Source organism: Chiloscyllium plagiosum, unplaced genomic scaffold (assembly GCF_037043375.1).
Source record: "Chiloscyllium plagiosum isolate Xiang-an unplaced genomic scaffold, Cpla_swu_hap1 HiC_scaffold_34, whole genome shotgun sequence".
NCBI lineage: Eukaryota > Metazoa > Chordata > Chondrichthyes > Orectolobiformes > Hemiscylliidae > Chiloscyllium > Chiloscyllium plagiosum.
Window position 1 is genome coordinate 47,520,114 of NW_028270172.1, and position 24,050 is coordinate 47,544,163.

The window sequence follows — 24,050 nt, forward strand, 5'->3', positions numbered from 1 at the left end:
ACTTCCAAATTCAGGATATGAATTTGTCATATACTATACACAGGAAATGACCTTAATGCCTTCCACATAATTATAAGAGCTCTTGACAAAAGTAATTTAAATAATGTTGTTTATATTGGCAAGACAATCAATACCTAGAGAACACAGTTTTGGTAATTAGCAAAAAAGAACAAGGGTCATTAATGATCAGGATGAAGGAACTGAGGGCATTCTAGCTAAAACAGGTGGAGGGGCAGGTAGTATTGAGGTGGTAGGGAGGCTGCAGAAAGATTTAAACAGTTTAAGAGAGTGGGCTAAGAACTGGAAGATGGAATACCACGTGGGACAGTGTGAGGTCATACAATTTGGTAGGACAAAGGGAGACTTGGGCATAAACAAGTCCTGCTTAACATAAACAGGAATATTTGAGGACTCTGGGACTATACCTGATGGAGCTTCGAAGGATATGGGGGGATCTGATTGAAACATACAGAATACTGTACAGCCTGGACAGAGTGGATGTTGGGAAGATGTTTCCATTGATAGGAGAAACTAGAACCAGAGGGCGCAGCCTCAGAGTGAAAGGGAAGATCTTACAGAATAGAGATAAGCAGAAACTTCTTTAGCCACAGAGCGGTGAATCTATGGAATTCATTGCCACCAAACGCTGTGGAGGCCAGGTCATTGAATATGTTTAAAACAGAAATAGACAAGCTCTTGATTGCCAAAGGGATCAAAGGTTACAGGGAGAAAGCCTCCAATGCCAGTACATTTTCTTAGAAAAGGGGACCAAAACCATTCACAATATTTCAGTTGTGGTCTGACCAGTACGTTACTTAGTTTTAAGCAAAACCTCCCTGCTTTTATACTCCATTTCCTTTAAAATATAGGGCAACGTACCAATTACCTTCCTTACTGCATGCTGAACTAGGCTGTCACCCTATTGTGATTCATGGAAAAGTACTCCAAAATCTCTTATTCTGTAGTTTTCTGGAGTCTATCTTCACTTAAGTAACATTCAGCTCCGCTGTTCTTCTGCCAATGTGCATAACCTCACATTTTCCCACATCATATTTAATCTGCCAAGCTTTTATCCACTCACTTAACCTGGCTATATATCTCTGCCGACTCTGTCATCCTCACCACTTGCCTTCCCACCTAATTTTGTGTAATCCATAAAATTGACTATACTACATTCACTTTCTTCAAAGTCGTTAATATATACTGCAAATAATTTTGGCTCCGACACCAATCCATGTGGCATTCCATTTATTTCAGGTTGCCATCTAAAAATGCCCCCCCTTATCCCAACTCTGTCGGTTAGCCAATTCTCTATTCATGCTACTATACCACCTTCAACACCATGGACTCATCTCATTAAGGAACTTAATATGTTGTACCTTATCAAACGCCTTCAGAAAATCCGCTGCTTCCCCTTTATCTATCCTGCTTGTTAGCTCCTTAAAGAATTCTAGTAAATTTGTCAGGCATGATTTCCCCATCATGAAGCCATGGTGACTCTGTTTGATCATATTATGCATTTCTAAATGCTGTGTTATTACCTACTTTATAATGGATGTGAAAATTTTGACAATAACAATGCTAACTGGCCTGTCGATACCTGTTTTTTGCTTCCTTCTCTTTTTAGAAAACAAATACCAAAATAACTTTCAAAAGGAAATTGAACAAGTTCCTTGACAAGCAAAACATTGCATGACTGCAAGCAAAGGACAGGACAGCAGTTTCAAAGAGCAGACAGAAGCTGAATGGTTTCCTCTGCTGTATTCTATGATTTGTACAAGTTTCCTAAGCTCCATAGTAACATATGGATTTTAATTGCAGCAAGTGGATGATGACACAGAAACCAAACGCAAATAAAATTCAGTCACCATCAAATACACTGAGTTGTCAATCAGACTCACCCAGCAGGTTCTTTTCATTGCAAAATCAAAATAAAACTGACACAGCAAAAAACCTAGAAACATTGAGATGAGCTACAATATTAAAAACAAGTCACAGCTTCACCCTACTTTGGGCAAGTCCAGACATGCAAGCAGTCCTATAGACAATTCCCCTTTAAGAAGTGCCCACCCTGTCCAGCGTCAGCCCCATGTGAGATTACTTTCATTTTACAACTAGCCTAACTCACGTACACATTGCATAATCTCAAATTCCATGATAGTTTGTTAACCTTACTCTCAAATTCAAAAGGGATAACGTTTCAGACTGGATTAGGTTTTGATCTATTTATCTGACTCAATTTTCACTTATTATTAAAGATTCAAGCAGCCAGAGCTAGCTACTCAGGAATTTCATGGTCTTGCAATCTGATTATAGTTAAAAAATGGCTAGATGTTGGGGTGCCCACTGCAGACCCACAGACTTTATGAAATTGGTGCTGCGGCAATGGTGCTAGTGACTCTGTTGTGTAGACAGCATGACGCTATCCACACACTGGTCACTCATTTTACTGGGAATTGGGATGGGGGAAGCATGCAGAAGTTGAGCATCAATGCCACATCAAAGCAGTTGACATCTCTTAAAGTGGAAGGTGAACTCTTCTACAGACAGGTTAAACTCACGAAGGAAGAAATGGCTACAAGGTCTGCATATTTGCCCCTTGGATTCTCCAATGCTGCTTTGTTGACTTTAATTATTGAAATAGGAAGGCGCAGATTCCCACTGCACCTTGTGCTTCATGCCCATTAGCTAAAAGGCTTCCAGGTAATACCTCCACTGCAAGTAGGAAGTGGTAACTGTGGAGGTCAATGTCAGGAGCTAATCTCCTGGAACGTGGTTGCAACGTCAGAATAGATTCAGTGCCCTCAGCAAAGTTGTTTTCACTTTCCAGTGAAATCTCCAGTGATATTTCAATATTTCATTTTAACACTTCACACCATGTCACTCCAAGTTACTTACATACCACTTTTCACAACTCTCAACACATCACTTCTAACACAAGGCATACCCATGATATAATCAAGTGAGGCACATTCTCTAAATGTGTTAAGACCGCCAGTAATCTGTACCCATTGGGCACATATCAAGCTTTTCTGGAAAGATGGTTTTCTCTCTCTTTTTTTTTCTCTTTTATTTTACTTCCTTCCTGTTATGAGTTCAGTCACGGCGACAAGTTAGCCCAGTGCGGAGTCATGGCAACAGCGGAGTAGAGTCTGGGATCCTGTTAGCTTCTGCATCGATGAGGAGGTCCTAGTGTTGAATCATGGTTGCTGCGATGGAAACAAAGCTTGTGTTCCTGGCAGTGCCTGAGTACAGATTCCTGAGGTGGAGGAGAGTATGGTCCCAGTACAAGACCTGGTGAGACTGGCAATGGCTGTATCGGCAAGGTGGGCCTGAAGCAGACACATGGCAGCGACAGAGTAGAGCTTGGGCCAGTGCGGTGCCTAGCAGAGAGGACTGATAGTGGCAAGGGCATCGATTGAGGTGAGACGGCACCGAAGAATGGCAACTTTCATTGTAGCAGCAGCAGCAGCACGGCAAAGGGAATGCATGCCTGGGCACCAGGCCCATGATGAAGCACTTAACGACAAGGGCTGTAAAGGTGAACACTTGCTTTTTTATTTTTCTGCCTTCAAATTCCATGTTTTGGTTTATTTTTCTGTGTTGTAAAATGGCAGTGGAGAGTGACAACACCATACAACGCTTTTTACTGTACTTTGTAACAAAACACATGTGAAAATAAATAAATAAATCAAGTCAAATCAAAATACTGTGGTGGGTCCTTCCTGATTAGTGTGACAGTTTGATTAGATTAGATTAGATTACTTACAGTGTGGAAACAGGCCCTTCGGCCCAACAAGTCCACACCGACCCGCTGAAGCGCACCCACCCAGACTCATTCCCCTACGTTTACCCCTTCACCTAACACTACGGGCAATTTCTGAATTAGTGGTGCTGGAAGAGCACAGCAGGTCAGACAGCATCAGAGGAGCAGTAAAATCGACGTTTTGGGCAAAAGCCCTTCATCAGGAATACGTTCATCAGGTATTCCTGATTAGATTAGATTACATTACAGTATGGAAACAGGCCCTTCAGCCCAACAAGTCCACACCGACCCGCCGAAGCGCAACCCACTCATACCCCTACATTTACCCCTATACCTAACACTACGGGCAATTTAGCATGGCTAATTCACCTGACCTGCACATTTTTGGACTGTGGGAGGAAACCGGAGCACCCGGAGGAAACCCACGCAGACACGGGGAGAAAGTGCAAACTCCACACAGTCAGTCGCCTGAGGCGGGAATTGAACCCGGGTCTCTGGCGCTGTGAGGCAACAGTGCTAACCACTGTGCCACCGTGCCACCCATGAAGGGCTTTTGCCCGAAACTTCGATTTTACTGCTCCTCGGATGCTGCCTGAACTGCTGTGCTCTTCCAGCACCACTAATCCAGAATCTGGTTTCCAGCATCTGCAGTCATTGTTTTTACTACAGGCAATTTAGCATGGCCAATTTATCTAACCTGCACATTTCTTTTTGGACAGTGGGAGGAAACTGGAGCACCCGGAGGAAACCCACGCAGACACGGGGAGAAACCCACGCAGACACGTTTGTCAGACTTTATGAGTCAGATGCTGGGCCGGAACAATAACTCGAGGATCCTACTTTAAATATTTTAAATCAACAAGTTTAAAGCTCTACCATGCACTCAGATGCTTATAATGCAGCTTGATCCAATTGGGCTAGCTGATCAATTGGATATTTAGATGCCATTTTGTGCTTAAAAAACTCAGGTCATGCATCTATGAAGATAACATTAATCTGTGCTTCTGCTCAGATCTTTACAATTCAGGAATTTATTTGGTAAGTTGGTGCTAAAATACAGGGACAAAGTAAAACAAAGATCCATAGAGCTTTGCTGTGCTCTGCAGTTCATAGTCCTGACATCCTTTATCTTCCTCTCTAATCACAAAGCTCCCATAAAATTTCTCCTCATGATCTGACAAAAAGACGATTTACTCAAAATTATGCAAATATAGTTTATTCAAAGCAATGCTTAATGATAACCGAAAGGCTATGGATGTGACATTTTTCTATCTTCTGACTTGTACAAATAGTTGTACACTCTTAGAAACGGCTGTGCTAATTTCTATAAAACACACACACTGCATCAAGCATACTGATCACTGTGGAGTGACAGAAATAACATGCTATCCACCCTTTATTGTCAAGTTGTGAGCATTCCTTGCAAAGTCAGTATTCAATGCTGTTCCTAGTTGACCATGAGCCTTTTTGTTCAACTGAAGCAATCCATATAGTGAAGGTGCTAGGTTCGCCCACAGTGCAGTTAGGTAAAAGGTTCCCTGACTTTGACCCAGTTCTGATGAGGGAATGGTGACAGCAGCCCAAGTCAGGATAGTGTGTTACCTGTATGTGCTCTCTCGCACTCCTCCCCTTGTATTTTCCAGATAGTGGTTATCAAAGATTGGTAGCTGCACTCTAAGAAAGCCTGATACATTGTTTCAGTGAATTCTTTATACAGAACTGAGTTACTTAAATGCTGTTACATCCAAGTGTAATTGAAGAGTATTCCATCACATTCCTAATTTAAGCGTGGAGGTGGTGCAGAATGTTGGAAGTCGAAATTGACATATTCAGCTTCTTGTCTTTCTCAAGCCAAAACACTTACCTGACTGGTCCAGTTAGGTTTTTGATCAATGAGGACTTCTGGGATATTTATGGCGGAAGATTTAGCAATGTCAATACAACTGATTATCAAGAGGACGTTATTAGTCTATCTCTCGAATTGATAATAATCCAGCCCATGCCTGAATGTTGTTCCCCACTTTGCTGCACACACTCAAAGTATTGTTTCACTGTGAGGAATTGATATGGTCTAGATATGTGGAGGAACCTAGATTATCCAAAGGACACGGGCAGGGTGTATTTCGCTCGGTTAATCAAATGCCGGATAACCGAATGCTGGATAACACAGTTAGCCAAGCAATCTTGTTCAGATAATCTGAAATTTGGTTAGTCAAATGCTGGATAATCGAGGTTCCTCAGTATTGTTAATTAACAATTTTATTTTGATATTGTGATAAAGGAAAGATGAAACAGCAGCTGAAGATACTCAGACAAGGACACTGCAACTGCCTTTGCGGAGAACTATCGGGAAGTTCAAATCGGGGACCAACTCAGGTATCCAGATACCTCTGCCAGTGGATGAAGTTCCTAACCAAAAATAAACATTTGATGTACAGCCTGGTTTATCCCTCTGCCTACTCTCCAAAATGCAAATAGATAAGGCACAATTTTAATCGAACTTCCCTAAAAAGTGTTCATTATTTTAAATGATGAAAAATTTTTCCAGGACCCTTAACTTCGGCTTCTGAAGTTCATCAAATTTACTCTCGATCATTATTTTGAAAAAACAGTTGCCATTTTATACTCCACAAACATAATGCAGTTATCAGAAGCTTTTAAGCATTCCCTTCCACCTACTAAGCAAATTTTCTTATACTGTGTTTCCAGTACATACACTTTGTTATATAACCAACACATATTTTTAATATATATGTAAGATTCTGAATATATCACATTGTTTGCCTTATAAAACTTATATGCATGTAATTTGGTTATCTTGTACCCTCTACTTAAACAATAACATAGAAATCATATTTCTTTAGACACCATCTTAGATTTGCTGATAAATAGCTTTTCAATGTGCGTAATGAAAATACTTGCATTGATACGCTCAAGGTGAATACAAGAGAACTGCAGGCTAATGAAGTTAGTGGAAAAAATGGCTAGTATTCATTAGCAGGACAGAGAACATGAACAGATATGAAAATAAATTAATTAGAGAAATCTGTACAATATGGTGAAAGGTAGACCATGCCTAAATAACCTAACACAACTCTTAGATCGATTTACCGATATGGTACAGGATGATCAATAAATGTCAAAAGCATGGACATTTGAAACATTACTCTTCAACTTAAATTGAAGAGATTGTGTACGGAAACATCTTGGATGGAAAATTATTTGCAAATCAGAAAATAAGGAAAAATAAAGACAAAGAAAAAGGACATTACTGAGCAATGAAAAGTGATAGCCCTTTTTCAAAGTTGTCTTAACAAAATAGAGTCAAGTATATTCAGGTTTGTGCCTGATGCAAGACTACTAAATATCATGAAATATGAAAAAGCTAAAAAAAGGTGGAGCTAGATAAACAGGGTGCAGATACAATTTTATATAACAAGTGGTGATCAGTACACTTTAAATTGTTATGATCCCCATGGATGAAACATAAACCAAAATAATCAAAATTACTCAATGACCTCAAAAAGTCAAGAAACTACCAACAAGATCCCACTTTTTGTAGCTTTTACTTTAACATAACTCAGAATCAAATTAAATTACATGTGAATTAGCAAATGATGTTTCAAATTTTAAAAATCACTTTAAATAGTCATTACAACAATGATCCCTCCCACACAAGCACACATATTTTCATCACTCCTGCAGAGATGTGACACTATATAGCTACACAGTTCCACAATATGCTGTTCTTTATTTACACAGAGTAGACCAGAAGTCCTACTTGATAACAGCTTTTGACTTTAAGTTTCATGGGTACTTCTATCATTAGTGCATAACATTTCTACAAACCCTTTCCTGGACTATGATCTGTCCACATCTGGGAAAACTACCAGCTCTTTAGCATCTCTGAGCTATTCATATAGCCTCCTACATAACCTCCTTAGCCAGCTCAATGAGCGTCTTCAAGAAATCTTATCTTTCTGCTAAAAGAAAAGCTGACCGCCTCCCGAGAGTGATCCACTTCATTTTCTAACAAGAACTCAGAGTATTCCTCTTTCTGTCTCTACCTACTTTCTCTTTGCACCTGTGTCTATGCACTCATCATCTTCAGCCTTCGGCTCCTCTCCCTGAAGTTCACCTTTTCTGCTGCTCTCCTTTGTATCTGCCAACCATATTGCTTACTTTTTAACCCTCCTTTCTATTGGTATCACTTCCAAGTCAAGAGTCATCAAGCCCTATGGACTAATATTTAAGATCCAAGACAATTACAATGATCCATTTAGATGTAAACTTTTAAAAAGTCCTTATCAAACATTCTCAGAAACAATTACAGATTGCACAGACCTTTTCAAGAAATTATGAACTTTCCTTACTTCTTCTGGGTTAAAAGTTATCACAATATCAACAGTTGATAGAAATAAGGGCCCTCTTGTGGCACAGTGGTAGTGTCCTTACCCCTGGTTCAAGTCCCACCTGCTCCAACAGTGTGTAATAACATCTCTAAATAGGTTGATTAGAAAAACAGGTTAAATAAAAAAAGTCAAAAACTTTTGATTGATAGAAATATTTTAGAAGCACCAGGGAGATGGATGGAAAATAATCCTAAGAGCCTATAGACCATAAAAACTACGTCTCCACGTAAATAGCAAATTGAAAAGATTAGTATGGTACTGAACATCTTCAAAACTTTTAGAATTTGAAAAACATGTCACTGCCTTTAATAAGTGCCTTCAATAAGACATCTGATTATTGGATTATAATCTCACACTTGCAGGAAACACATTATTTAAACTTAAAATGAGGGTTGTACACCCAAACTTTCTCATCATGTATTTTGTAGAAGTGGAGCAAAGTAAATGCAATGAAGAAGGAAATTGGTCAATGTGCATCTGTTTGCCAGGTATAAAACAAGGCAGCTAGAAATAATCTAGCTCAACATCCACACCGTTTTAGTAAAGACAACATGCCAGCTATCTTTGGCACCTATCTGAAGTAGGGATGAAATAGGTGTGATGAAAGGAACTAACAAATGCACGAGTGTGATAATTTTTCCTTTCATTATATATTTCAAAGGGAAGTGTTATCTTAAAAGGTGAATTACCATCATTTAAAAATTAAGCTAGAAAACAAACTTAACTGCACAAAGGGTAATAGAAGTGGTAGAGTTTTCAGAGGAAGGCAAAGATATTTAATCAGCATATAAATAAACTGTACATACATACTTGGTAAGTAGTGCTGCAAATCTGGATGAAAAGATGACTAACCATTAAAATAAAAACTAACCATTCACTTTGTTGCTGTTTACTGTGGACAAAATGGCTGCTGCATTTGTCTACATTAATAACTTCATTTTAAATTAGTTTACCACAATAATCTGAAAGATGTGATAATGTGCTACATAGCTCCAAGTCTTTCATTTCTTCAATGTGTTACCTTGTGGAGGTTAGTAAAAACAAGTTAGTTAAGCAGTTTAATAAAATGCAAAACAGTACAATTGCTAAAAACAGAAAATGATGGAGAATCTCAGCAGGTCTAACAGTTTCTGTGGAGAGTGAAACAGAATTAATGTTTCAAGTCCAATATGACTTATCAAGATTCTGGATTTGAAACGGTTACTCTGTTTCTCTCTGCACAGATGCTACCAGACCTGCTGAGCTTCTCCAGCACTTTCTGTTTTTATTTTAGTTAAGCAGTTCCAGTTTGATGTGCACAGTGACATTCAGGGAGACAATAACCAAACAATTCAATATTACGAAAATCAGAGACATCACAAGGCTGTGTCTTTCATTACTAACGTGATTGGAGAACACAGGCAGCCATTTGACACACAGATGCACCAGTCCTGTAACATCACATGACCCTATGGAAGTGCCTTTAAGGAAAGCATCAGAGTCACAATGATGCAAGCAAGAGACCCTTATGGCATGGATGCAGTCAAGGAAGCTGAAGATACAAGAACAAGGTGTTCTTCTTAAATTGGAACTGTTTTTAAAAATTTTAATGCTAAGTTCACAATTCGGTCAATAGTATTTCTTCATTCAAATTATCAGTTGATTCCAATTTTTGATGAAAACGTAACTTTGAATGATCAGTAGATTGCAGTGGGACATGTACATCCTATAAAACCTGGTAGTTGTATGAGCAGCCCTAATCACAACAATTCCCTCAGCTAGGGAATACTTAGATCAGAGCTTCCCAATGTGAGTACAAAACACCAAAATGGGTTGCAAGCCGGAATTTTGGAATTGCGAGCTCAGACACAGCAATAGACACCATGTACCTCTTATTGGCCTTCTTACACCTGCTCTCAAATCACCTCTTCCACTCCCCCCAACCCACCCCCACCCCATGGTCACCTCTCACAAGGGTCATAACTATTTTCAGGCCTCAAAATGAGAGAAAATGGGGACGGTGGGAAAACATTTAGGAAGTACTGGGCTTGAAAAAATAACAAAGTAAAACTTCACAGTTCAAAAATGCAAATATGCCTGAAGAAAAAAGGAATAGTAGCACGCACATGTACTAAAAAGCAATAAAGCTGTTTATCTTAAAAAAAAAACCTTGAAGTCTGTTATTCCTTAAAGATAGTATTATATATCTCAAAGCCAAATGAACCACCACTCAGTCCATTGCAAGTGCTCACAATGTTTATGGCGTGCTGCATCTCACATGCTCTCTGCTGTCCTGGGCCACCCTCCTGCTGCCACTGCATTATGAGATAGCAGGCAATAGCTGCAGCACCGTTCTGCAGTGTTCACTTCAATCAGTGCTGTGCTGACACTTCAAACTGTTGTTCCTTAGTTTTAACATCCCAACTGCAGTAGTTGAAAACTGTAAATTCAGCCACCAACATGAGCTTCCACTTCTACAACATTCCTTGCAAAAACATGATGTTCCATCACACTTCAGAAGATAGGGAAGGATGCCGAACACTAAGTTGGTTCAAGATGAAAGAAAGGTGATAAGAGTGGCAGGCCTACACAAAAAAGCCTGCTATTTGATATTCTAGAAGGGATGCGAAAGGCAAACATATTTTGAGTGTGTTCCAAAGGACCATAACTCAATGGCCAAAAGAGCAACCATCGTTAAACACACATGAGATGGAGTAAGAGAATGGAGTGGCCAATTATGCTATAGGTGGAAATAGGAATAAGATCAACGAGGTCCACTTATGGTTATGGCATATACCATTAATAACTTTGACCCAGGCTTGTGGAAAATATAGAAAATAAATTAGAAAGCCTTGGAGAGGGAAATGTAGGAGGGGTTAGTATATAGTTGGCAAGACACAACAAATTAGCTCTATATAAATATGTGTACTACCTTCTGAGAGTGTTGACACCATTCTGTCGGAGTTACATCAAAGCCTCAACTAGACTTGCATGGTAAAACAAACAAAACATTCATATTCCATGTTCAGATATTTTTAAAACCTAGGATATCCTGTGTATTGTGAAACCCTGATCTGAATGGAATCCAACTAGCAATCTTTCTTAATTTAGAACATAGAAACATACAGCACAGAACAGGCCCTTTGGCCCACAATGTTGTGCCGAGGCTTAATCCTAATGTAAAATATAATAACTTAACCTACGCACCCCTCAACTCACTGCTATCCATGTGCATGTCCAGCAGTCGCTGAAATGTCCCTAATGACTCTGCTTCCACCACCACCGCTGGCAACGCATTCCATGCATTCACAACTCTCTGCGTAAAGAACCTACCTCTGACATCTCCTTTATACCTTTCTGCTAATATCTTAAAACTATGACCCCTCGTACCCGTCAATCCTGCCGTGGGGAAAAGTCTCTGGCTATTGACTCTATCTATTCCACTCAGTATCTTGTACACCTCGATCAGGTCTCCTCACTTCCTCCTTCTCTCCAGAGAGAAAAGTCTGAGCTTTTTCAACCTTTCTTCATAAGGCAATCCCTCCAGTCCAGGCAGCATCCTGGTAAACCTTCTTTGCAACCTCTCCAAAGTCTCTGTTTCTTTTGTGTCCAGAACTGGACACAATATTCCAACTGTGGTCTTACCAGGGACTTGTAGAGCTGCAGCAAAAACTTGCAGCTCTTAAACTTGATCCCCCATTAATGAAAGCCAAAACACCATATGCTTTCTTAACAACCCTATCCACTTGGGTGGTAACTTTGAGGGATCTATGTACTTGCACACCCAGATCCCTCTGTTCCTCCACACGATCAGGAATCTGGTCTTTAATCCTATATTCAGCATTCGAGTTCGACATTCCAAAATGCATCACTTCACATTTATCCAGGTTGAACTCCATCTGCCATTTCTCAGCCCAGCTCTGCATCCTGTCTATGTCACGCTGCAGCCTGCAATAGCCCTCGATACTATCAACAACACCTCCAACCTTTGTGTCATCTGCAAATTTACTAACCCACCTGCCAACCTCCTCTTCCAAGTCATTTATAAAAACTACCAAGAGCAGAGGCCCAAGAATAGAGCCCTGCAGGACCCCACTCAACATGGACCTCCAGGCAGAATACTTTCCATCTACAACCAGTCTCTGCCTTCTGTCAGCCAATCAATTCTGAATCCAGATAGCCAAATCTCCCTGTATCCCATCCTTCCTGACATTATGAATGAGCCTACCATGGGGAACCTTATCAGCATTCCCTTTTTCTTAAGCTAAGCAAGGCATTTAACCAATGTTATTTTTGTTTCCTCAAAGTTTCAGGCCCTGAGCAAGACTCAGTCAGTGAGGTGGTAATAAGAGTCCATTGTGTTTTCCAACAAATTTTGTACAATACTCTAACTACACAAATCTTCATCCAAATTAACATCAAAAGAAAACAAAGGCCTGAAATTCCTCCCATCACTCCATCAGATGGGAGTTCCCTCCCTGACATGACTTGATATTCTCCATTTCTGGTTTCAACCCTTAGCTGAGGCCTGCCTCTAAAAGGTGGAGGTGGAAAACACAGGATTGGCCACCATCTTTTAGCTGTTGACTGAAAATGTTGTGGCTGGGGAACTACAGGGAACCAAAATACCACCAACTTCTTTTGACGTTCCTGTATGTGGACACCCAGCCAAAATATACCCAGCCCATAAAGGCACTGCTAGCTTGTTGGCATTTTATTTCCAGAAATGTCAGGGCAACACAAGGAAATTAATGCCTACTGTGACACATTTCCGCTGTCTCCTTTGTGTCCAAATGATCACTCGGGTCATAGAGGAAGAATATGGAGATTGATCCCCATAGATATAGGTAACTGATTCTTTATAACCACCCAAATGAATACAAGGGTTAATCTTTCAAATATGTGCCAGCAGCAACAAGCGTGACCTCCTTGCAGCTCAGATCAAAAGATATACTGATTTCAACACATGCCAAAACACAGTTATTTTTCAAAAATCACAGCTGATCAGCAATGAGACTCAGCCAAAATGTACTCAACGCAGATAAATGATGTAGACACTAGATATACATTCAAATACCTCCATGAAGACTTAATATGGATATTATCTTTGTATAAAACCATATATTATATAACTATATCAATATTGTTAAGAAAACAAAATTGAAAATGTGGCTATCACATCCTTCTTTGTACATCTCCAATACTTATTAGAAATTAGATCATTTTTGAAAATCTCCAGCCCAATAAATATTACATTCTCAAGTGCTCCACAGGCACAACGTATTTTTTTAGATATCCAAGTGACTTATTCCATCATGAAAAAACGATTATATTTGTATACACACAAGTATAAAAAATCGTGCATCCAGTGCATTACATTCCAGACACTACGTCACACTATGCTCCTGGATACATTTTTTTTAAATGGAGAGCAAATGCAGTCACTGATCTGGCACCTAAAACTTAGTTACAACTGCCCTTTGAGTGACCTCAACAGTTTCTAAGCAGTTACAATCAGCCACATTCACACACCCACACTCCACCTCCAACTTCGGTCCTGAACAGCAAGCCTTGAAGGGTCGTTCACAATAGCATTTTGCCATCACACCATCTGGATGAGATATCAGCTAGCATTTTATATGTACATATTATTTATGATTATTATTTCTGATAACACAACCAATCATAATGATGAAGTTTAAGCATCGACGCTAGAAACTATCCATGTCACGTTTCAAAGCCGTTTATCGTCGAAGGAATACATTTATTTACCACTGAAATAAATACTGGATTCAACCCACTTACAGTATGAAATACGTCGGAAGACAAGCGTTTTCACAAGATAAACATACGCACCTCAATGAGGAGATAAATAACGTCTGTTACCAGGGCAACCTGATCTAATTACATGATTGATCAGATCCAGGGGTATTGCAATGAAATCCTACACCAACATCTCTCTACATGCAGTCCACCCAACAGCCTCCAAGAACTTCCACACATGGAAATCATTTCTGAGACTTTCATTATACAACGCACTGAACATGTTAACACGCAGTTAATGTAAGTTTTAACTGCTTACTGTCAGCACTGATGCAATGGCTTGGAAATAATTATAGTATTCCCACTCTCATTCATGATCTTTTTTTTTTACGCAGCAGCTCAGCCTCAGAAAGAAGAGTAACTGACTCACAGGAAAACAACATCCACGTTTTGTGTTTAATGCAGCGTTGCCTTGATTTTCTGTATTTAAATGACGAGAGGGTGGATGGTCAAAGTGTCAGGCGCATAATGCTCGTGGACAAAACTGATCCCGCCGCCCTTTGTTGTCCCTTCTCTCACTTGACACAAACTGTAATCATTTTAAACACAAAAATCTTGATGTGTTCGTGGAAAAAGGGCTCCCGACAAATTCTGAAGCCAATCGGTCTTTTGGATAAACGTGCTGAGATTTATCAAGTCCAACCGTTTTATTGGCCATCAATAAGGACCTGCTTTAATATTCAAAAACAACACGCTGCAATAATGTTGTGGAAAAGGGCAGATGGAGGAATAAGGTTTGCAGATGAGTCACCGAGGTAGTAACAATAAGGAAGACTTGCGTGGGGCCAGTGTCTACTCAGATGGTCTGACCGCAGAGCTCTCGTACTACAGTGTATCGGCAGCGTTGTAAACAAGATAAAAATGTTCCCTGCTGTAGACCAGCCCTATCTATCCCAATTACGCAACGCTGTGGCGAGCCCGTCTCCTGAATGACCCGATTAAACAAGCGGTCAACTCGGTGACAGGGCTCCCCTTTTGCAGAGCCCTGCTGCGGCATCCCCTCTGTCTCCACCCCTCCCCAACAAAACATCATCCCCCAAACATTCCCCCCCCCCCCACACCTAACGCTTCACCCCCCCCCCCCCCACACACAAACACACACACACAGGAGAAAAACATCACAGCACATACTCAGGGACAGTACTGCATAATCACACACACACCACACACACACAGTTTTCTCAATCAAATTTCTGGGTAAGGCAGTGTTTGTACTACGAGAGGGAGCATAGCCATTTCATAACAACCTACACGTCCAACGAGCAAGAAAATGACAGCAAATAGCCAATGCTGCTGGAGAAGAACCGGAGCATACATAGTTCTTTAAATAAAACACTTACAACATCAAAAAGGCGGTGATGCCCAAGACGCGGCGCTCCGCGATGAAGGGAGCCGAGCTTGTAGCCGTGTAGTAATGTCTGTCTTGCAGACACCACTCCTGCTCTGCTTCTCTCCTCTAGCGCTCGCTCTCACTGCGTGTGTGTAACATAAGCCAAATATGGAGCACTTGGCTGCGTCTGCTGATAGCTTAAGGATTCTACTATATGCAAAGGATGCAAGACAACACACATCCTGGCCGGTTGCCAACAGATCCTGAGATTAACGTGAGCACGTTGAGAGGGCCAGAAGAAAGGAAAACGACATAAAAAGAGTCTTAATTCCAACAGAACACAGTCAACACATTGCAGCGTGTTATGTACGGGCATGGTATATAAATCTACACGTCAGAGCAGGAGTGCGATAAATATTGAAAGTAAAGTCAAACTTGTAAAAGTCACGTGGACAGTACAACCAACAAGCCTTTTAAAAGCAAGTCGAGTAACTCGCCGAGGGCAGTACAATAGAATGTGTTTGTTACAACAGTGCAGATTGCAAGCTGCCAAATAATTTAACTCGTCCGATTCAAGAATTTAGTGTCGAACTGGAAGAAATGGGGCCGAATAAAAAAAGATAGGAGTATGATTGCGCGACAGCACGATTAATATATCAACATATGTGTGAGCCAATTTATGCATTTTTTTTCAGCATTTAACCATTTGTCGTTCTGAAGTATGGATTAGAATGCGTTTTACTGAATGGAGTAAATGCTCAAGTTCAAACTGCCCCAAGTGCAAACGACTGATGTTAGTGTGTATTTTGGATTCCACACGCTCTACCTTCACTTGAACTCAATTTATACCTCAAAGATGACCCCGCCCCCCCTTCAATATTTGGTTTTGAGCTGGAGATTGCTTTTGCCACTTTTTTTTCCAGCATCTGCACCCGAGACCTCGCCACCGATGTGATCCTTCATTTTGCAATGTGCTGTCTGAAGCGAGCTGTTGGAATATCCCTTTAAAAAGGGCGCTAGGGGAGCAGTATCGGAAAGGTTCCTTTAAACAGAAACACGCTGCTGGAATATCCCATCCTGCAGAAGGGCCGTGGAGCTGGAATCTCTCCCAGTCACTCAGTCACTTCTGATTGGTCAGGGATGATGTAATGTTTCAATGCAGTGCAAACTTCACACACTAGGGCTGCTGCAGTGTATTTGTCCTTTACAACACCAAGTGCTGGACTCAGTATTACTGTTGTTTTCCAGGAGGAAATGTAAGTGGATCCTGTTCCAACACTTTATTTATATGGATGAAATTAAAGCTTTGTGTTTCCCAGAAATTACAATGCGTCAATTTAGTGCTCTTAACTGTAATTGTTGGAATTGTCTAACGTTCAATGTTCCAATTATGCTATAATAATTTTCAACGTAACACTTGTATTTTTAGAAACTGAATGTACTCAGAGGTGTAAAACTACAGGCTTCAAAGATCCCTCAAATCCTGATAAATGCATTTGAAAAACGAAATGGCAATTGAAATATATGCCTATTTACGTGGATATGGCTATTGTTCTTTTTTAAAAAATGTTTTTATTCATAGGATGCTGCACAATATTTTTATCAACTGTTCATGGAACATAAAACCCAAATGGAACTGACTGCAGTAGTTCCCTGTAATCATTTGCTACTGCATTAAATGCACACTTAAAGCACTAACACATGGAAACCTATAAGATTACTAACTGTACTTGTTCATTTCTGACGTAATTCTTAAATGCCAGCTGGTTTATGGACTGATACAGAGCAAGGAATTAGCTTAGTCATGGCTTACTGGGACTGTACAGCTCTCTATAATGGCAGCATATGAGATTTAGCTTTAGGCTAACTCCGCATTAACTAACAGAATTAAAAACACCGTTTTAAACGGGGAATAGGAATCAGGCAAAGGTGTCCTGCAGGTCACCTTGACCTTTGCAATGCGAGGGTCAGGGATATTAATTCCTTAGCTTTGCCTACATGTACCTGGCATTGTCCCACCTTAAGATGGTTAAGGGGAAGTGGTTGGGATGGGAATATCAAACAACAGGATAGATTGGACCCTGACTCTTGGTTGAGTTTGGGAGTGGAGTGAGGGGGAATTAAGGTTCAGGAAGATTTAAACTTTGATTGTTGGATCTAGAAGAGCCTTTTTGTCCCAGAATTGTATTAATAAATTATTAAAAGCACATTATACTATAATTCAGCATACATAAAGTACATTACAGATCAATTTAAATAAATATAGTATATGCACTGAAGGGTCCCTTACTCCACTGACCATACAGACTGCATAAATACACTTCATTTACGTAACATAAATTTTCTTCAGTTAAACTTTGGGAAGATTGAAATGATCTTCTTTAATCTCTGCACATATTCAATTTCCTAGCCGTTAACTACATTTTCTGCTACATCCAGAGTTGAGATTCTGACCCCATCTGCCTCCTCACTAAGACCATCAGTTCCCACTTTCATCTTTTATCTCCCATTTTTCTCTTCTGTAAACTTGATACTATCCAAAATTCTGCTACCTCTGCCTTTACTTGCCCGAAGTCCTGCTCACATCATCTTTCCACTTTGCTCACCTACAATGATTTCCAGTTAAGCAATGCCTTGATTTTAAAATTCTCCTCCCTGTTTTGAAATCTCATCATGGTTCAACCCTCCCCGATTTCTGTATTCACCTCCAGCCCTCCAAATCTAAGTCATTTACAGATATTCAATTCCAGCCTCCCAAAAACCTCTATTGTTATTTGCTCCACCACTGATGCCTCAAACTGCCAAGGGCCTAAATTCAGAAATTTCCTCTTTAAAACATTTCCTTTGTCCTTTGACATTCATTTAAATCCTTTCTCTTCTACCACGATTTTGGTCACCGGGCTATCTCCTTCCTTGACTTGGTGCCAAATTTGGTTTTATAATGCTCCTATGCATTGCTCTGTATAATTTTATTCTGTTAAAAGTACTATATATTGTACATAATCTATTTATATTATGTGAAGCTTTAGACAAGATGATTAAATAATTTACTATAGTAATTTACATGGAAAGACTAAACAAACTGGGATTATTCTTGTTAGAGCAGATTAGAAGGAGATTTCATAAAGGTGTTAAAACCATTAAGGGTGTTATTGCAGACTGGACGAGGAGAAACTTCTCTTTGGCGGAAGAGTCGAGACACAAAAGATGCTAATTGTGATGAATGGCAAGATGAACCAAACATGATATTAGGACAATCTATTATGTTGTGAGTAGTTAGATTCTGGAATGTACTACCTGAGAAGAGTAGTGGAAGCAGGTTTAATCATGGATTTAAAAAGGGAATTGAATTAGCATCTGAAAATAATAAATTGTAGGACTATGATGCAAGGGTAGATCATGTGACTAGCTAAACTAAAACCAAGTTCTGTTTTTGCTTGTATGGAACTAGCTAAATTGGTGTTGCACAGTAACAGCAGAGGCTCAATAACCTCATTTTGTGCTGTACCATTTGTATATTTTCTGCACTTAATTTCAGGTACATATATAAATCTTGATGGTTCTTACATTGGCTCCGGCCTCTCTGTATTCAAAGGTAGCAAGGTTCTATACTGTAGCCTAACCAATAAACCTTTGAAGTGGCTGCACTCTGCTTAAGAGCATCCCACTATATGGAGTCCTGCACCTTAGAATGTGGCAGTTTGCAACAATCAGTCATAATCAGCTCTGCCAGTCAACAAGTTTATGGGTACAACAGCAGTTAATATTTTCTTGGTGTGAACTGCTAGGAACTGTCCGTAGTCCCAGGATATGTAATTGTTTGAGGTGAACTTAGACAAAAATCACCACGTTACTTTCCAGATACAATGCATATTCTAGAAGTACATGGATGACAGTCTCTTGGCCAGCTCAGTTGCCTCAAGGACAGTGTATATTGGCACTGAGTTGCGAGGTATGCATTAAGGATCTGACAGAGTGCTCTTTTATCACCAGTCAGGCTATGTCCTGCTGCTTGTTTAAAAGTGTTAGTGCAAGAATCATCTAACAGGTCACCATCTCCTTTTCCGCAGGGTCTCAAATATGTTGATTTGCAGTTCACTGTGTGATCATCTTGTGATCAAAATTGTTTTCTGCACAAGCCTTTCTACATGATCAGCTGGAGCAGCACAGTTTAACTGCATGAGCATTCTGAACTAATGTGACTAAATGAGGACAGATTGACACTTTGGTCTTTGTGCACAGGGTCCAAGCACAGCTTTGTGAAGCCACACAAAAATGGCCATTGGGATGAGGAGGATGTTGAATGCATTTTCCCTTTACTGGTGATTTGTAAATTGTGTCCATGTGGACATAGTCCAGTTTTGATGTCAATATGAAACAAAACGGTTCAAATGGTTGTGATGTGGCAGGAACTGAATGGGAGTCAGGCCTGTGCTTCCACAAACACCAAGAGCATCTCACACCAGATGAAAGTCAACAGGCTTGAGCAACTCTGGAGATTGGAAAAAAATGTCTCCAATCCCAACTCATTCATTGATTAAATTGTGGCACTGCTAGCTCAAATTGCAGATTTCTTTCCTCAAGCCCCACATTGGAAAGCATATCCACTGTGTATAAATTTGATTTTCTATTCAGATATTCTTTTTCCTGGTCCCAAGTCGTTAAGAGGGCATTCAGCCTAGTCTCTTGTGCATGAAGATTTTAGCATTATGTAGTGAGATAGTCAAACATCCTCCTGCTGGTTATGACACAGGTCAGAACTGGGTGGAACGCCAGCTCCAGGCCATGCTTGAAATCATTGACATATTCTGTTCAAGATTGTAGCTAATATCAAACAGTGAAATGGACTGCAGAATTCTTATTTCTTCTATGTTTCCCTTCTTTTTGTAGGTGATAGTGTTTTCTAATGGATTCAGACATGCTGCCAGCCAGAACCATGCTCACAGAATTGAATACAGCTTCACTAGTAAACTGTTGTTTCTAGGGGTATTGGTCATATCGAATGTACAAGATTAGCTTATCCAAATTTTTTGTGGTTTGATTAGAATCTGCCACTAGTTGCCACATCAAATCTCTAATGAGGACAAGGAATGTTACACAGTCTGGAAGTTTCATTTCATACAGCCCAGCTTGAAAAAAATTTCTAATCCTCAATGTTTTTTCTTTGTTCAGGCTGCTGATCACAACGCTTTCTTAGAAGAACCACAAATATGGTCCGGTCTGCTCCCTGGAATGAATACTGGATGATCTTGGAGAACTGCGGCAAAAAGAGTGAGTCCTGCTCCTCTTCATCTCAGAGATTCTCCAAGGCATCCCATCAACTCTGACAGCAGAAGAATCTGCATGCTTTACTGGGATTATGCAATTTCCTGTCTCTCACTCTTACTTTTTCACCTTATGAGCACCTTTGAGAATAAAGAACCTCTTGATCATTATTTTGACTAATTTCCACCAATGCGTCAAGAAATCAAGAAGTGGTTTTACATTTCTCAGCCTTTTTTTTATCAGTCTCCCTGTTTTCTGGGGTTAGCAGTTTCCTGTTCAGATTTATAACACACTGTCAACTCACTGATATTCCTGTGATTAACAGTTAGCCAGTATGAGGCAGTGTCAAATAAGAACATTATTGGATATAAGGTTGAATGTTTTGGACAGGAACAGAAATCTATCCTGGAACAAGTGGGGATACCTGCTCTTGATTAGGTTATCTTGGTGGTGCATGGGTGAAGGCACAGCATGGTGTCTTTTAGTGTTGCTGTCAAAAAATCTGGATACAATGGCTGGTTTGCTTACCATTTTCTTAGCTTGTCCAGTTGCATGGATTGTGCTTTTGAAATCCCTGTGCAGAGGGTCAGAAATGGATGGGAGCTGGAATTTGGCCAATTGCTCATATTAATTGGCATTAGCAATCCATTTTTATTCATTACATCTGTTACAAAAAGGCTGCCATCCACCATTTGCTTGATGGTGAATTTGCCTTCCTGTAGTAGGCAAACCAACCAACCCAGACAAAGGATTTGGTTACCCCAAATACATCAATGGTTCTTGGGGGTGTCAGAGCTACAGTGTAGTAGTCTGCATTCCTACAAGAACAGCACTAATGGCTTATGATCTTGATGAGCTACTCCAATGTCAAAACATATTGTGTAGCAGTTGAAATACCATGCATTTTAATTAATGTTATCTAAAAACCCATTTTTTGAAAACAAAAAGGTTGTCCAACAAAAACCCATCAGCCCTTTTATTCATGCTGGTTCCAGATGATGAGTCTGTACCTGCAACCTGAGAAATTTGTGAAATAAATGCCAAACTGTGATCAAAAAATCTATATGTTCATATGCTGAACATCCTTCTAACCCTAGCAGGAAGGCAATGCAAGGCCCAGCACAGGCTGTGAGACATTCTTCAGTGGTGCTAGAGCACCAAGCCAATGAGGTCCTTCGTATCTCAGAAAGGTGGTCCCAAGCCAGTGTTAGTTCTTACTATTTTTCCATCTGTGATCGTGCTGCTTCCAGTTTCATGGAGCTGATACTCTCTGTATCACTGCTGTGGAGCTCAGGTTCTCTGGGCACCTCAATTCTCCTGGTGTTCCCCAACTCAGGTGTGCCAGTCATCTTCCATTGATCCGGATGTGTGCGCGCATGTGACTTTCATCTTTGGTATGTTGCTCGTTATTTTGGAGTTGGAAGTGGCTTGTCTAAAAAAATACGCTAAAAAGAAATCGGAGACAAAATCTATTTTTGCTATTTGTCTCAAGTACAGGTGACAGCTCAAATGTTTCTTCTTGCCAATTTTCCTTTAATACTACCTGCCAATCTTTCAGTTATCCCTCTGCTGGTCTCTCTTCCACAGATTGTGTCTGGACTGGGTAGTGGGATTAGTTAGCTCGCTACAACATCCAATTCCAGCTCCTTGCTCCTCTCAAAGTCAATTTTTCATGATAGTTTCCACAGGAGACTTTGAGAAGTTGGGGTATTGGGGGGGTTGACATTGTTAGGTTTTTTGAGATGTCATAATTTCCTACCTCTTCCTCTCACACCACCTTAATCTTTGTCCCGTGATTGCTGAGCCTGTGCTTTAATCAGACCCCATATGAATGGCTGGCCTCAGAATACAGGTTGTAGCACATATCTTTTCTCCATGTATACTGTACTTATACTTGTATATACATTTTTACATGGAGAAAGTGAGGTCTGCAGATGCTGGAGATCAAAGTTGAAACTTTATTGCTGGAACAGCACAGCAGGTCAGGCAGCATCCAGGGAACAGGAGATTCGACGTTTCGGGCACAGGGCCACCCGGGTGCTCTGGGCCACCCGGACGAACCAACCCAACCACCCTGTAGCACAGCATTTCAACTCCCCCTCCCACTCCACCGAGGATATGCAGGTCATTGGACTCATCCACCGCCAAACCACAACAACGCGACGGTCGGAGGAGGAGCGTCTTATCTTCCGACTGGGAACCCTCCAACCACAGGGGATGAACTTGGACTTCACCAGTTTCTTCATCCCCCCTCCCCCCACCTTGTCTGAGCCGGATCCCTCCAGCCCGGCACCGCCTTCCTGACCTGCAGTCGTCTTCTTGACCTCTCCTCCTCCATCCTACTCCGACCTATCACCCTCACCTTGACCTCTTTCCACCTATCACATTTCCAACGCCCCTCCTCCAAGTCCCTCCTCCCTACCTTTTATCTTCTCCTGCTGAACACTCTCTGCTCATTCCTGAAGAAGGGCCTGTGCCCGAAACGTCGAATCTCCTGTTCCCTGGATGCTGCCTGACCTGCTGTGCTGTTCCAGCAATAAAGTTTCAACTATACATTTTTACATGCATCTAATATGCCACGTATATGTATATTCTACAATTCCCTTATTACTAGATCCTAACAATTATGATTCATAATCATTGTGCCTTGCAGAATGCTCGAATGAAAAATTATGCATGTTAAGGGTTAATCAATAGCTTGCCTTGACCTGCTCAGAAATACAGCTGCACAGCAGCCGAAACTCTCGTTCACAAAACCCAGCCTCAACAATCTATTTGAACATAGAAGGCTAACTAGTTTTTATGATCCTGTTTTGTAGTCTGTTTTTTTCAAAATGAAGCAAAGACTGCCTCACAAGCTGATTTTAATACAGTAGCACTCAGGTATATTCATAACTTTGCCGTATTTTGTTCTGAGATAAGAGCTCTCCTGTGGAGTGTTGCCAAAACAAATTCAGACTCCCACAATCCCCTGCCATAAATCAGCTTCTCATTGAATTGTCCTGCCAACTGCACTTCAAACACATATTTGAAACAAGTGAGATAGCAGCAGCATCTGGTGTTAGGGAGGTCTGCAAGTTTTTTTAAAAATCTGACTTACAGAACATGACAAAGTTTCTACTGATATTTCATATAATGATTAACAATACTGAACATTATTTTGAAGTTTATTTTATGATGAGAAAACATGTAATATATAATCAACTTAAAACTTACAATCACAGCTACAATGAGAAACAACAACATTCTCTAAATCATTGAGCATAGAATGGATTTACTTTATTAAAATTGAGGCAAAATTGAATTTCTGTTAGTCACCATACTAATAATGTGGCCATTTGTCCCGCACCTACTGCAGTTGTAGGCTTGGCTGTGATAGGGAAAATGTTACACAGCATAATGGTTGAGATACATGCATGGGCCTGTAGAAATTTGGAAATGGTGTCAAATGGATCAGTTGGGAGTTTGGCATGAA

The 24,050-nt window shown here is 40.4% G+C and overlaps 1 protein-coding gene across 5 annotated transcripts in view; it reads right to left on the minus strand.

Annotated features, from left to right (window-relative positions):
- The window catches only part of atxn1a (ataxin 1a), a 375,415-nt gene extending 359,939 nt beyond the window's left edge, over positions 1-15,476 (minus strand). For 2 of the 5 annotated variants that reach the window (XM_043719063.2, XM_043719064.2), the window contains exon 1: positions 15,321-15,475. The gene's annotated coding sequence lies outside the window, so the exon portion shown is untranslated. Of the gene's footprint in view, positions 1-14,350; positions 14,806-15,320 lie in introns of those variants that run through there. The other 3 variants (XM_087978653.1, XM_043719065.2, XM_087978651.1) reach the window with 3 other exon arrangements.
- Between the last annotated feature and the right edge of the window lie 8,574 nt (positions 15,477-24,050).